Source organism: Ictalurus furcatus, chromosome 14 (genome assembly GCF_023375685.1).
Source record: "Ictalurus furcatus strain D&B chromosome 14, Billie_1.0, whole genome shotgun sequence".
NCBI lineage: Eukaryota > Metazoa > Chordata > Actinopteri > Siluriformes > Ictaluridae > Ictalurus > Ictalurus furcatus.
The window spans coordinates 13,615,463-13,627,684 of NC_071268.1; positions in this window are offsets into that span (position 1 = coordinate 13,615,463).

Below are 12,222 nucleotides of genomic sequence, written 5' to 3' on the forward strand. Positions count from 1 at the left end.
GTGATATCACAGTGTTGAGGACACGGGCACATAACATCCATGCATCACACTATCAAAAACACTGCCTATGAAGTGTCACATTCATAAAAATGAAAAATTATATACTCTTTGATATACAACATTTATCTCAAGTCTCTCTGACAGGTTATTAGACCAAAAATGTGCACTGTCCCACTGATGCAGAGTTTGTACCTCCCATTAGACACAGGTTTAAATAATAAATCCATAATATACTACAATATGTAAACAAATCTGTCCAGTTTTGGCCTAGCCCATAAAAATACAGGATTCCAGGCATTTTCATGAGGTCAGATGGAAAAATAAATAGCCTGTACAATTAAAAAATATTATAAATACTTTTCATTTGTAGATATAACTCATCTAGGTCTATTACTGTAGCAACCAGTATAACAACAAATCAGCAACTGTTGGGGAAAACCATCTCACATCATGAAAAAACAAAAGTAAAATAATAATAATAATAATAATAAGTTGTCATCAAAAGCAAAGTCATATTGTAACATTTACGCACAAAAATGTTGTAAAAATTTTGCTAATGGAAAAAAAACTTTACCTGAAACAGAAACAGACTCAGAAGAGTCATTTGGAGTTTTTTCCTTAATGTGTAGCATCTCATGATGCTTGTTGAGTCCTGACTGCTGAAGCCTCACATGTGCTGTTCAATATTTGTGAGCCTGAGTGTAAGTGCAGTAAGGTCTCTCCACCTCGAGCTGGGATTGGTTAACAGTATCAGGAGAAATGCCTGTTTTTCTTACATTATTTAATTTTTATTTGTTTAGCTCATGGTTGTCGATAAAAGCAGACAGTGATAACTATATTGAATACTACCGCACAAAGTGGAAATACAGGACAGTGTGAGATAAGTGCAAAATGTACCAAAAATACAGAAGGGATAACTAGACAGGGCAGTGGAATTGTGGGATGGAAGAAATCAGTGCAAACAACTGTTTGTACCCCAATGATTCCAGCACAAAACAAAAACTTTTTGCTGTGTAAGGGTATTTATCATATATACAGTCAAATATGTGTGCTTCACTGCCTGAGTTTTGGACATTGCAACTCCTTATAATAAAGCAAATTGCAAATATATAATTTTTTTACTGTTCCCATACACATGTAGGCCTACATCATCCGTAACTAATCATGTCAGCTGCTCAAAACAGCAGACAGATTAGAATTAGTAATAACATACAGAACACGACCTCATGTCTAAAGTGTCCATAGTGTATGAATGGGTGTGTGAGTGTGTATGTGATTGTGCCCTGTGATGGACTGGCACCCTGTCCAGGGTGTACCCCGCCTTGTGCCCGATGCTCCCTGGGATAGGCTCCAGGTTCCCCGTGATCCTGAAAAGGAGTAAGCGGTAGAAGATGGATGGATGGATGGAACACGACCTCAACATTCAGTAAGTGTTTCGTTCACGTTACTTAAATGACAGCATTTCTCCATCATATGGCAGTACAGTACATGGCAAGTTTACTCAACAGCATGAGAAAGTCTGGTATGTCTGACTTTGTACAACCTGGAATATCATGAGGTCAAATTCTGCATGTAGTTTTTTTATAATTATAGAAAGGTTTATTTATTCTCACTTTGTAAATATGCCAATGAAGACCACTGGGTTAAATATTACTTGTATCTTCTGTAGACATGCATGGCTGATCTGTGTAATCAGGTACTTACTCAGCCCCAGCTCACTTTTGGGTTTGTACATAGACTTTATTACTTCCAACCTTTAAATGATTTGTGGCCACAAACTGGAATTTGTCTGTCTGCAGTAGGTTTGTTACAATTGACAATCCTGGTCAGGGATTATCCTAGATTTTATTTATCTCAGAAACAGAGTGAGGTGAGAATATACTTTGGATGGGGCTCCAGTCCATTTTAGATCACTATATACACACTCACACCAAAGGCAATTTAGCTTAGTCAATCTGCGTAATGAGAAGAAGTTAGAAGAAACTGGATAAAACCCATCTGAGAATATGTAAGACATAGACAATAAACCATGCACCGGATTAACCCATGGACCCTGGAGCTGTTAGACACTGTGTTTAACAGCTCCAGGGTCCATGGGTTAATCTGGTGCATGGTTAACTGTGGCAATAGGTCCTCTGAATTACTTTTTAGAATGTACGTACATTACAGAGAAATTTCATGTCGGTGCGAGATTTGAGTGGTGAGTGCGAGTGCTCCTGCCACTTTTGTCTCAAAATGTAAATGTGCCCCTTTTGTCATAGTAATATATATATATATATATATATATATATATATATATATATATATATATATATACGATGTTATTATTATTATTATTAATATTATTGTTGTTGTTTTTGTTATAAATAACAATATGTTTCTACCACTGCCACTAACAATAATAATAAATAAAAAATAAAATATAATTAACAAATGTAAGGAGTAGTTCAAAGGTGCATGATGATGACAAGAGCAGACTCTTAACCGTCAGTCTTCGAATTGCTTCACAAGCCACAGGTAATACGGAAAATTTGCCACAGAATGCGAGTTATGATTAATCAATTATAATAAAAGTATAACTCAATTGTTGCGCATTTCTGACAAGGATATGCAATGTGTTTTTATCCAAAACCAATCAATGACAGTACAGTTTAGCACATAATCATGTGCTTATTTAAGAATTATTTAATTATAATAATAATAATAATAATAATAATAATAATAATAATAATATGCCTATGAAATGGATCAATATTATCTATATTAATAACATTATTATGCTTCCATTTGATAAACAACTTTAGTGTTGTGTTTGGTCATGAGTTGATGTCCAACATAAAATGTGGGTCCTGATGAAAAACCAGTTGAGAGCCACTGCTTTATTTTATGACTGTCTGTTCACATACTTTTGCTCACTTAAACCTCGGGTGGTCTGAAATCAAATGTGGCAGGTTCTAATTAGTTTAACATCTAGATGTAAATATCAGGAAATCAAAGCTGAAATTCTGATCTATTGTATCATATTCAGCTTTTGATCTGAAACCCAAATGTATATCAAAAACAAAAGAATTGACTTTGCTTCCTTGTTACAAACTGTAGCTCTAAACACACTCTATATAGCTTTAATCATTAATAAGAAATTGGATGGAAATATATGAGCCATATGAGCAAAACTACTATTTATGAAACTAGTAAATGAAATATTTATCCAGTCTCCAGGGAGCACAAGAGCTTGAACCTACATCTGCCATCATGACAGTTTTCAAAGACATTGCTCCTGATGCTTGTCCACTAATCTGTCCTGTCTCAATACATAAAGGTCACACAATGGGCTACATATGTATAATGTTCATCTAAATATATCATTTCCATAAACTATACTGCATATATTTACAATAGTTATAACTTTCTCACACACAACATGTACGCACAGCCATGCACACTCATACACACATAAAAACACACATACACACATACATATACACTCACACATGCACACTCACACACACATAAAAACACACATACATACACACTCACACTCATGTGCTCGCACATACGGACACACATTGTCATTACCTGTCAATTTCATTCCTGTTAATAAACTGTTAATTTTTTTTAAATAAAGTTAAACCACTATTTATTTTTTTAAATTATGTTTGTTCCATCATATATCTAATTGTTTAATTAATTATATGATTAAAAAAATGAACTTTTTAAATCTCCTTTAAAAGGAAAAAATGACGACATTTATTTATGTATTTATGTATGTATGTATGTATGTATGTTATTTGTTTGTTTGTTTGTTTGTTTGTTTGTTTATAAAAATACAACTTGCAGGCATATATAGTGATTTTCTAGTCACAAATATCAATTATTTGAACATGTAACCAACCATTTATTTAAAATAAACACTTTCTTGAGGGGAAAACAAAGGAATTAGTTCAGAAGCTTTTACACATGCATTTAAAATGGTAAAAGGCAAGCATCTTAGAAACCTTGTAAAAAAAATTAAATGTAAAAAAGTTACTTGAGATGAGGGTGCACGGTGGTTAGCATGTTCGCCTCACACCTCCAGGGTCAGTGGTTCGATTCCCGCTGCTGTGTGTGCGGAGTTTGCATGCTCTCTCCCTGCTCCGGTTTCCTCCCCCAGTCCAAAGATATGCATGGTAGGCTGATTGGCGAGTCCAAAGTGTCCGTAGTGTGTGAATGTGTATGTGATTGTGTGTGTGATGGATTGGCACCCTGTCCAAGGTGTACCCCACCTTATGCCCCATGCTCCCTGGGATAGGCTCCAGGTTCCCCGTGACCCTGAAAAGGATAAGCAGTATAGAAGATGGATGGAAGTTACTTGAGATGGACATTTTGAATAGTTAAATATGTGTATTGTTAGATTCAGTGTTGAAAAAATATATATATAAATGAAGTATAATTTGGAAGAGTTGCAACAATGGCACCGATGATATGGTTCGGTGGGATGGCCCATAATTAATGGACAGCTCTATACGTGCGTGTAATTCGGTCGAAGAAGACGGACTATTTCTTCAGACACAAAGTAAAAGCATAAGCACACAGAGCTCTTGCTTGGATTGGCTCCGGATCCAGCGTGCCCCTGACTATAGGATTAATCTCTTACTGTATAGTGGATGAATGAATGAATGAATGAATAATTGGATAAAGAAAACACGGTGTCTTAATAAGAAATAGCCTTTTATAGTGTAGTGGGAAAAGACACGATTTTTACGCGAGTGACCTTAAAATGTTGAATTTATCCATAATGTCCAGGTAAACTGCTTATCAGTGGTCGTCTACGCTTGCACTGGGTCGCAGATATTGTGTCCATTCCGCCACTGCATTCCACATGCCACATGGTGGCGCACTTTCACTTCACTTTCGAGGCACCTCTCCTCTGATATACACCTTTTTTTGCGTCGAAAAAAAATATATTACCTCTGGATTTCTGTAAAGGTAAATTTGCGACAATATCCACTGTTAAAATCTATAGAAATAAAATTTTAAATGAAACCTCCTGCATAATTTAATAAAGATGTGACAGATTTCAACAAAGATGGGCATATTTCATACTGCATGTACGATCACAGAAAAAAAAACAAAGCTCATACCACAGCTGGTGAGGATATTCCAGTCAGGCTTTGAAATTAATATTCAGCTGGTATGTTTTGTTTAGATTGGAATATTGCAATGCACAAAGTAACAAAGTAAGGGTTACTGTAATATAATGACTTTTTCCTGTTAAGCAGTATTGTAACGCATTACATTTTAAATTTATGCAATTTGATTACAGTTACTGATGTCAATAAAAATATGTTACTTGCATTACAAATGTATTGTTAAGAAAACAATATTAAGTAAAATGTTTTTCTTTAAATATATCACGTTTCGCGTGGCTGCCAGGGGCATAACCTGGCCTGGGCATTAGGGGTTGTAGCCCCGAATAATTTTTTTCCTACCTTGAATAATTCTCTACTTGGAGTGGTTTGTCACTGCGTAACTGATGTCAGTAAAAGAAAACAGCCTGTAATTTTATATCTTCGGTGAACGGAGGCGAGACCAATCTGACAGTTTACAGGAAAATAGGTGGAAACACTCGTGTCTTATTGGCTGACAGTCTCTCAATTCTGCCAAACACTAACTCACAGTGTGAGGAAAAATAGATATATGCCAATTTTTTTTTAACTAGTAAATGGGCTGAAACTGAAACAGTAACATCCTCTGATGCTGAGCAGGAAAACAAGGTGTGTAAATGTCTATATGAGTTCCAGTTTACGTGAACATGCTATGAGAAGAGCATTAGGAAAGATAATGTACATTACATGGCACTGTAACAGCTAAACCCATACAATGACAGCTTAGCTCTGCCTCCCCTTGGCTAGAGACACCAAACGAGTCTAGTTAGAAAAGTTTGATATTTTATTGGACAGGTAGTTCAACAAATAGTGCCAACACCTGAGGCAAATTTTATGATAAATCCAACTTTTTTTTGATCATGGCATACATTGACGTGTGCTAAAATTACTGAAAGAACTACGAGTTTCACTTCATAGTGTATTTTGTAGGTTTGATATGGTTTGAAAATAACTTGAAAGTAAAGTAATTAGTAATCTGATTACTTTTTACATGCAGTAATCAGTAATGTAATCAGATTACAATTTTAAATTAGTAATTAGTAATCTGTAGTGGATTACTTTTATTGTGAATTAACAAATTCAATTTAACAAAAGATCAAAAGATTCAACAATGAAGACAATTTTTCACACCCTTCTTTGCTCATATTTATCAAGGGTGCCAATATTAGTAGAGGGCACTCTAAGTTAAGAGTCTTCTGTGTCTGGTTTCTTCTTTAAAATCCAGCTTTTGTCCCAAGAGTTTTTCCAAGTTGATTGTCATGTTATAAAAGGATGGCATTATAGATTCTATAGGTTAATAAATTACCACTGTTTATCATCAACAGTTCACTGAGTGAATAATCAAAACCTTACGTGACGGAAGAACCATAAAGTATTGATTTTTTTTCTTCCAGGTGGTGTTAATATCCACAGTTACTAAATTCTGATACGATTCTGATAGCTGACATTTTAAGCAGCGATTTTCCTAACACGTATAAACTTTAATACAAACAACTTTTATAATATAAACTTTAATCATGTCTCTATAATTATTCAAAACGTCATGAGAATTTGATTGTTCCCTATGACACATTATGTACCATATAAAACCGCTAATACACCACATTACTATTCATTCACTCATAAAACTTACGCTATTGTTAAATTATAGGCTACAGTATTTTCCAATGACTGTAATTAAACATTTTATGTTAATTATATTATTTCATTGAAATCTTTAACGGTGGAGTATTAAGCTGACCAAACATGTGCCTAATAATATGGAGCGCCGCTGCAGAATAACAATGTGGCCCAAATTAAAAAAATAAAACAGAACTAATAAATTCATTAAATACTTTCAAGAGTATATCGAGACTCTTATTTTGAAAAGCCTCTTGTGAGTTACGAGCAGATAGTCGATTAAACATTGGCCAATCAGACTTCATCTTTTATTTTCCCTTAACCACACCTACATCATGCATTCCTGGTTTTTTCCCCCCTCCAGTTCACCTCAAGATGGCGCTGTCTGACTTTCAGTAGCACAGTTTATTTTCTGGGAATAAAGTATAAAGACTACCGTTTATGACGCATTAACAGTACGGGGCATTGCGCTATAAATGCTCTGTAGTAATCAGTATTTATTGATAGGGTTTCTTATCCTTATGAGGCGTCTGGCTCTGAGTGTCCATGTGCACTGTGAAACCTACAGGAGCGCGCGACCGGCTTTCCGCCGCGCTGCTCTTTTAAATCCCTGTGGCCCTTTAATCTACCGATCACGACGCTGACGTCAACTTAACCTGAGCCTTGGCTTCCTATTGGATGAAAGTGACGTCAGCTACATTTTTCCCCCTCCTGAACCATGACCTCATCCTTAGTTAATTTTTAGTGCCAAAGTGCACCTTCTCTTTCTGTGTGTGTGTTTTTTTTAAAACCCGATTGGTTAATAGATTGTAATTTACAGATTACTTTAAATGACCAGACACTAGTCATACTCGCCGACTTAAATTACAAGGCACGAGAATGAAATACACTGCAGGAGTCGGTCGTGTTGTTGTTTTTTTTATCCGCATGCTCAGTGCTCAGTGACACTAGTGTGTGAGCTCGTCCACAAGCTGGCTGGATCAGTAAACACTGCGTGTTAATGGCGAGCGGCTTCAGTGTCTTATGGAGACAAGCTGAAGAGAATAACGTGCTTTCGGGGAGACCGGGGACTGTAGGGTACGTATAACAACGCATCATATGCGCATGCGGCATATCATACGGGCTCGCGCTGTTTCCATTGGGGCTCTTCATTCTAAACGCGCTGTGTGCAGTCGGAGAAATGAAAATGGATGTCTAAGCACGTCTAATCATGACAAACTGACCGATTTGTGGTGTTATCTTAGCGGTGAGTTGCTCTTTTCCTCTTCTGTTGTCGGTATGTTTGATACCATTCATGAGAAGCAGCTGTCAAATTCCACTCTGGCTGCATAGGGATGCATAATCCCATCCATATCAACATATACATGTATTCATACCATGCAATACAATATAATATAATAATATATATATATTTAAATGGTAATAATGCTAAATCCAGTCGAATAATCTGTATATGCATGCATGTATGTATGTATGTATGTATGTATGTGTGTGTGTGTGTATATGTGTGTGTGTGTATGTGTGTGTGTGTGTATATATATATATATATATATATATATATATATATATTATATGCAAGCAAAGTGCATCTGAAGCTGTAGGAGGTGAAGCCAGTAGATGTAGATGTTCAAAATGAAGTAACTGCCTTTTGTCAAAACATTTTGTTCATTCAGAAAAAGTTCCAGAGTTCAGAGCATGTAGATGATATCCCATATGGTATGTCTCCACACTTCACTTCTTACTTCACACCAGATATCAGTGCAAACAGAGAAGTCATTAAAGTTATGTCCATCGTTGTTGGAGTGTCATGACACAGGAAAGGCAAATCCTTCATTCTGATGGTACAAAGGGGCTCGGTAAAACTATCAGCCAGTTCCCTGATGGTTTCTCAGACAACAAACCACTGTGATTATGCATGGAGAGATATCAGTGACAAAAAAAATGATCCTTTTGATGCGACGGATAGATAATCCGGATAGATCTGAAAACTGCATTTTCGGTTTAAAACGCTCTCCGTCTACACTGGCATTTTCAAACGTTTTCCGAACGTTGCTTGTCCACGTTGAAACGGCTGAAAACACTTACATCCCTATCCCGCGCATGCGTAAAGACGTAAGAAGCTTTGGCCCGTGTCATTTCCGTCAGGCGTTTATGTGAAACTGAATCTGAAGGTTGTACGAAGTAACATTAATCTTAACACAGATATCAAACTGGATAGCAGGCACAACAACTTCAGTACAACATCGTCCACCATCTTGTTTATTTTGAGTTGAATGGGCCATGTGACTGCATCACATGACAAAAAATATGTAATCGTTTTTGAATATCCTCGTTTTCTCAGTTCAGACTACAACACGAAAACAGTGTTTTCAAATATATCCACTTTGGAGAGCGTTTTCAAAAAGCTTAGTTTTTTCGCTCGACAAAAACGCCGTCTTGGTGTGCACATAGAGCCAAAGCGTAGAGAAAAAGATGCTTTTCAAATTTACCCGGATTAATGTGAACATAGCTTAAGTGAATGTTTTGTCCACCCATCACTCCTCTTGCTTCACCGCATGCATATTTTGAATGGGGTTGACAAATTGTGAATAGTAAAAGGCTTTCTAGTCTAGTAATTGTAGCCTTATACAGTGCACTTATTGGTTGATGAACCTGATAGATTGTGTTTATAATGCATAGAAATGTGTTCGTGGTACCTCATGAATTGGATCCTGAGTGTGTGTATACAAACGGATGTCCTCCACAAGAATGTGTGTCAGCAGTTTCCTACAATCTGGTTACATCCCTAACTGCATACCCTACTACCTTACTAAAAAAAGTGTGTCAAAATAATAGGTCTATGTAATCTCTATCCATTTTTACACCTCAGCCCATAGGTCGTGAGGCAGTCTTGATTGTAAACTCTGTGCTATTTGCCAATGCAGCTTTTTCCTGGGTCACTGGGTCTATAATCGAATATAACGTTATATAATAGTCATTATGGTGTTTGGGCTTCTGTCCTTTTAGTCATGAGTGGTTAAATTTGTGGGCTGCATAACCATGTTCATATTCCCACTATACTTGATGTGCGTTTTAATCAGATTGGCCTGTGGGAATACATTGTCTTCACTTTGCTTCAAGGAGAAATATTTTCACACTAGAGTTTATATTTCTCTGTATGTCTTTAGGTATATATGGAGACATAAAACGTTAAATGACAGTAATATTCTAGTCTGGGATTCTTGTGCGTTGTTGGATAGCTAGAATAAAATGATGCCTTTTGCCTTTGTTATTTTAGTTGCATGATCTCTGCCTGCTTTTGGGCATAGTTTAGTATCTAGATTTAGTTTTTACATTCAGAAAGCATGCTTCTGCGGTGTGTGGTGTCAGTATTAGCAATGCAGGACAGAAATATATAACAGTTTCATTCTTAGAGACTGGCAATCTGAATAACTGAAAAGAGTTTAGTCTTCAGATGATTGTTTATTAAAAAAAAGGTAGTTTGTTTACATACAATTATAGAAATGATTAATCTGGTTGTCGCCAGATGCTCACTTATCTATCTATCTATCTATCTATCTATCTATCTATCTATCTATCTAATTTTAAGGTAGGAGAGCATTATTTGTGAATGGGTGTGTGAATGTGTATGTGATTGTGCCCTGCGATGGACTGGCACCCTGTCCAGGGTGTACCCCGCCTTGTGCCCGATGCTTCCTGGGATAGGCTCCAGGTTTCCCTGTGACCCTGAAAAGGATAAAGTGGTATAGAAGATGGATGGATGATGGAGAGCATCATTTGAAATTTCTCTCGAACATTAGATCTAAAGTTTCTGACTTGCTTTAAGGCCAGTTGTTCCAGGACAAACGTTGAATTGCAGCTGCTTTCATCTTAACATAAGCAGTTTTGTAGCATGTTTCATCACTGCTTTAATTATTAACAGAGACCTGCATTTCTCACTGAGCTGGGGGTTTGTTTCAAAAATTGCAAGAGCTCTTTTTTGTGCTCAAGATGTGATTAGTGTGTTCTACTGTAATCCTTGGAAGAGACAATGTATTCATAAATATCAGTAAATTCCTAATGATCAATATAACAGCTTCTCTGGATGCTTTGTTGCTTTTTGTGATGCCAGAGTAAGCTGCACCTTTGCTCTGTGCCCAGTCACTGTTTTGAGTTTGCTCTGTTGCCATAGCAATGGGAAAATCTCAGCCAATCAGTATCTCAGCATCTGCACCAGCTTTTACCCAAGTCTTTCAGCAGCAGCGCTGATGCTATGAACATTACAAGTTATGTCTTGGCCAGCAATTGAAGATAGCAGATGTGACTCTGATGATGCCAAATAATGAAGTTCATCCCTGTATGTTAGTGTGTCTCTGGTTAAAAATGCAGTCCATGAGCTGTGTATGCGAGAGAACGCATCTCTCTTGCTGCTCCCTCACATCCTGAACTGCAGTGCACAGCCCTGCCTAGAGCTGAGCCCCCCCTTACTCTTTTTCCTCCTCACACCGGCTGTGTTGTCAAGCAGAGGCAGCGCCATTAGATGCATGCAGTGGCAGCTCCTTCACATCCCGCCGACTCCAGCGTGTATTCACAGACACATACACACGTACACTGCAAGTGTGCTTCTCTATGCATTGATCCAATGAACAGAAAGCCAGTGGTGCCAGAATGGACTATAGGCTGGAGCGAGGATGCACATCATCCGTGTGATGACGAGAGGAAGACTGGTAGGATTTCTCTCCTGATGGCATGTCATTTATGAGTAAATATTGCAGTGTGTCTGAAGAATTGATCTCTGTGTATGTGTATGTGGCTGATTTGTTTGAATCAGACGCAGCAGATGGCTGATCGATGTGAGTGGCGCAGCGTGTGCATCCATATTGATGCTGTTTTTGTGAGTCTGGTTACTAGGCAGTTCTGTGTGCTGCTGCAGATCAGGAGAGAGGAGACTGGGATTATAGCATGGCACTTGTTTACAGTCATCGGAAGCAGAGGTTCATATGCCGTGCTTTTTTGGATTAGGATATGGAGAATAATTATTAAGGGCTACGTATATCTATATAAAGGTTTAATGGTAATGTAATTGATATTAAAAAGGAAACTCGTCCTAATTCTAACTCTGTGATTATGTACGATCTATCTATCTATCTATCTATTTTTGGTATTTGTTGTTATTGATTGCACTTATGGGTGTTTTGTAAGTGTGTGGACATATTTCTAGTCGCATAACTTTATACTTGTGTGTGCTGTCTCTATGCGGCATTGATTTATCAAAGCAATCTTTCTCTTATCCACTCTGTCACACTATCCATGGCATCACAGATATCCTTGCTGCACCATCCCATCATACAACTCTGCAGAGAGAGAGAGAGAGAGAGAGAATGTTTGTGTTCTGCACAATTGACTGCTACGATGCTGATCTGGACATGAAGCTCCTCGACTTGCCCATAGCTTTTGCTTAGCCAGCAGCTCAATTGCA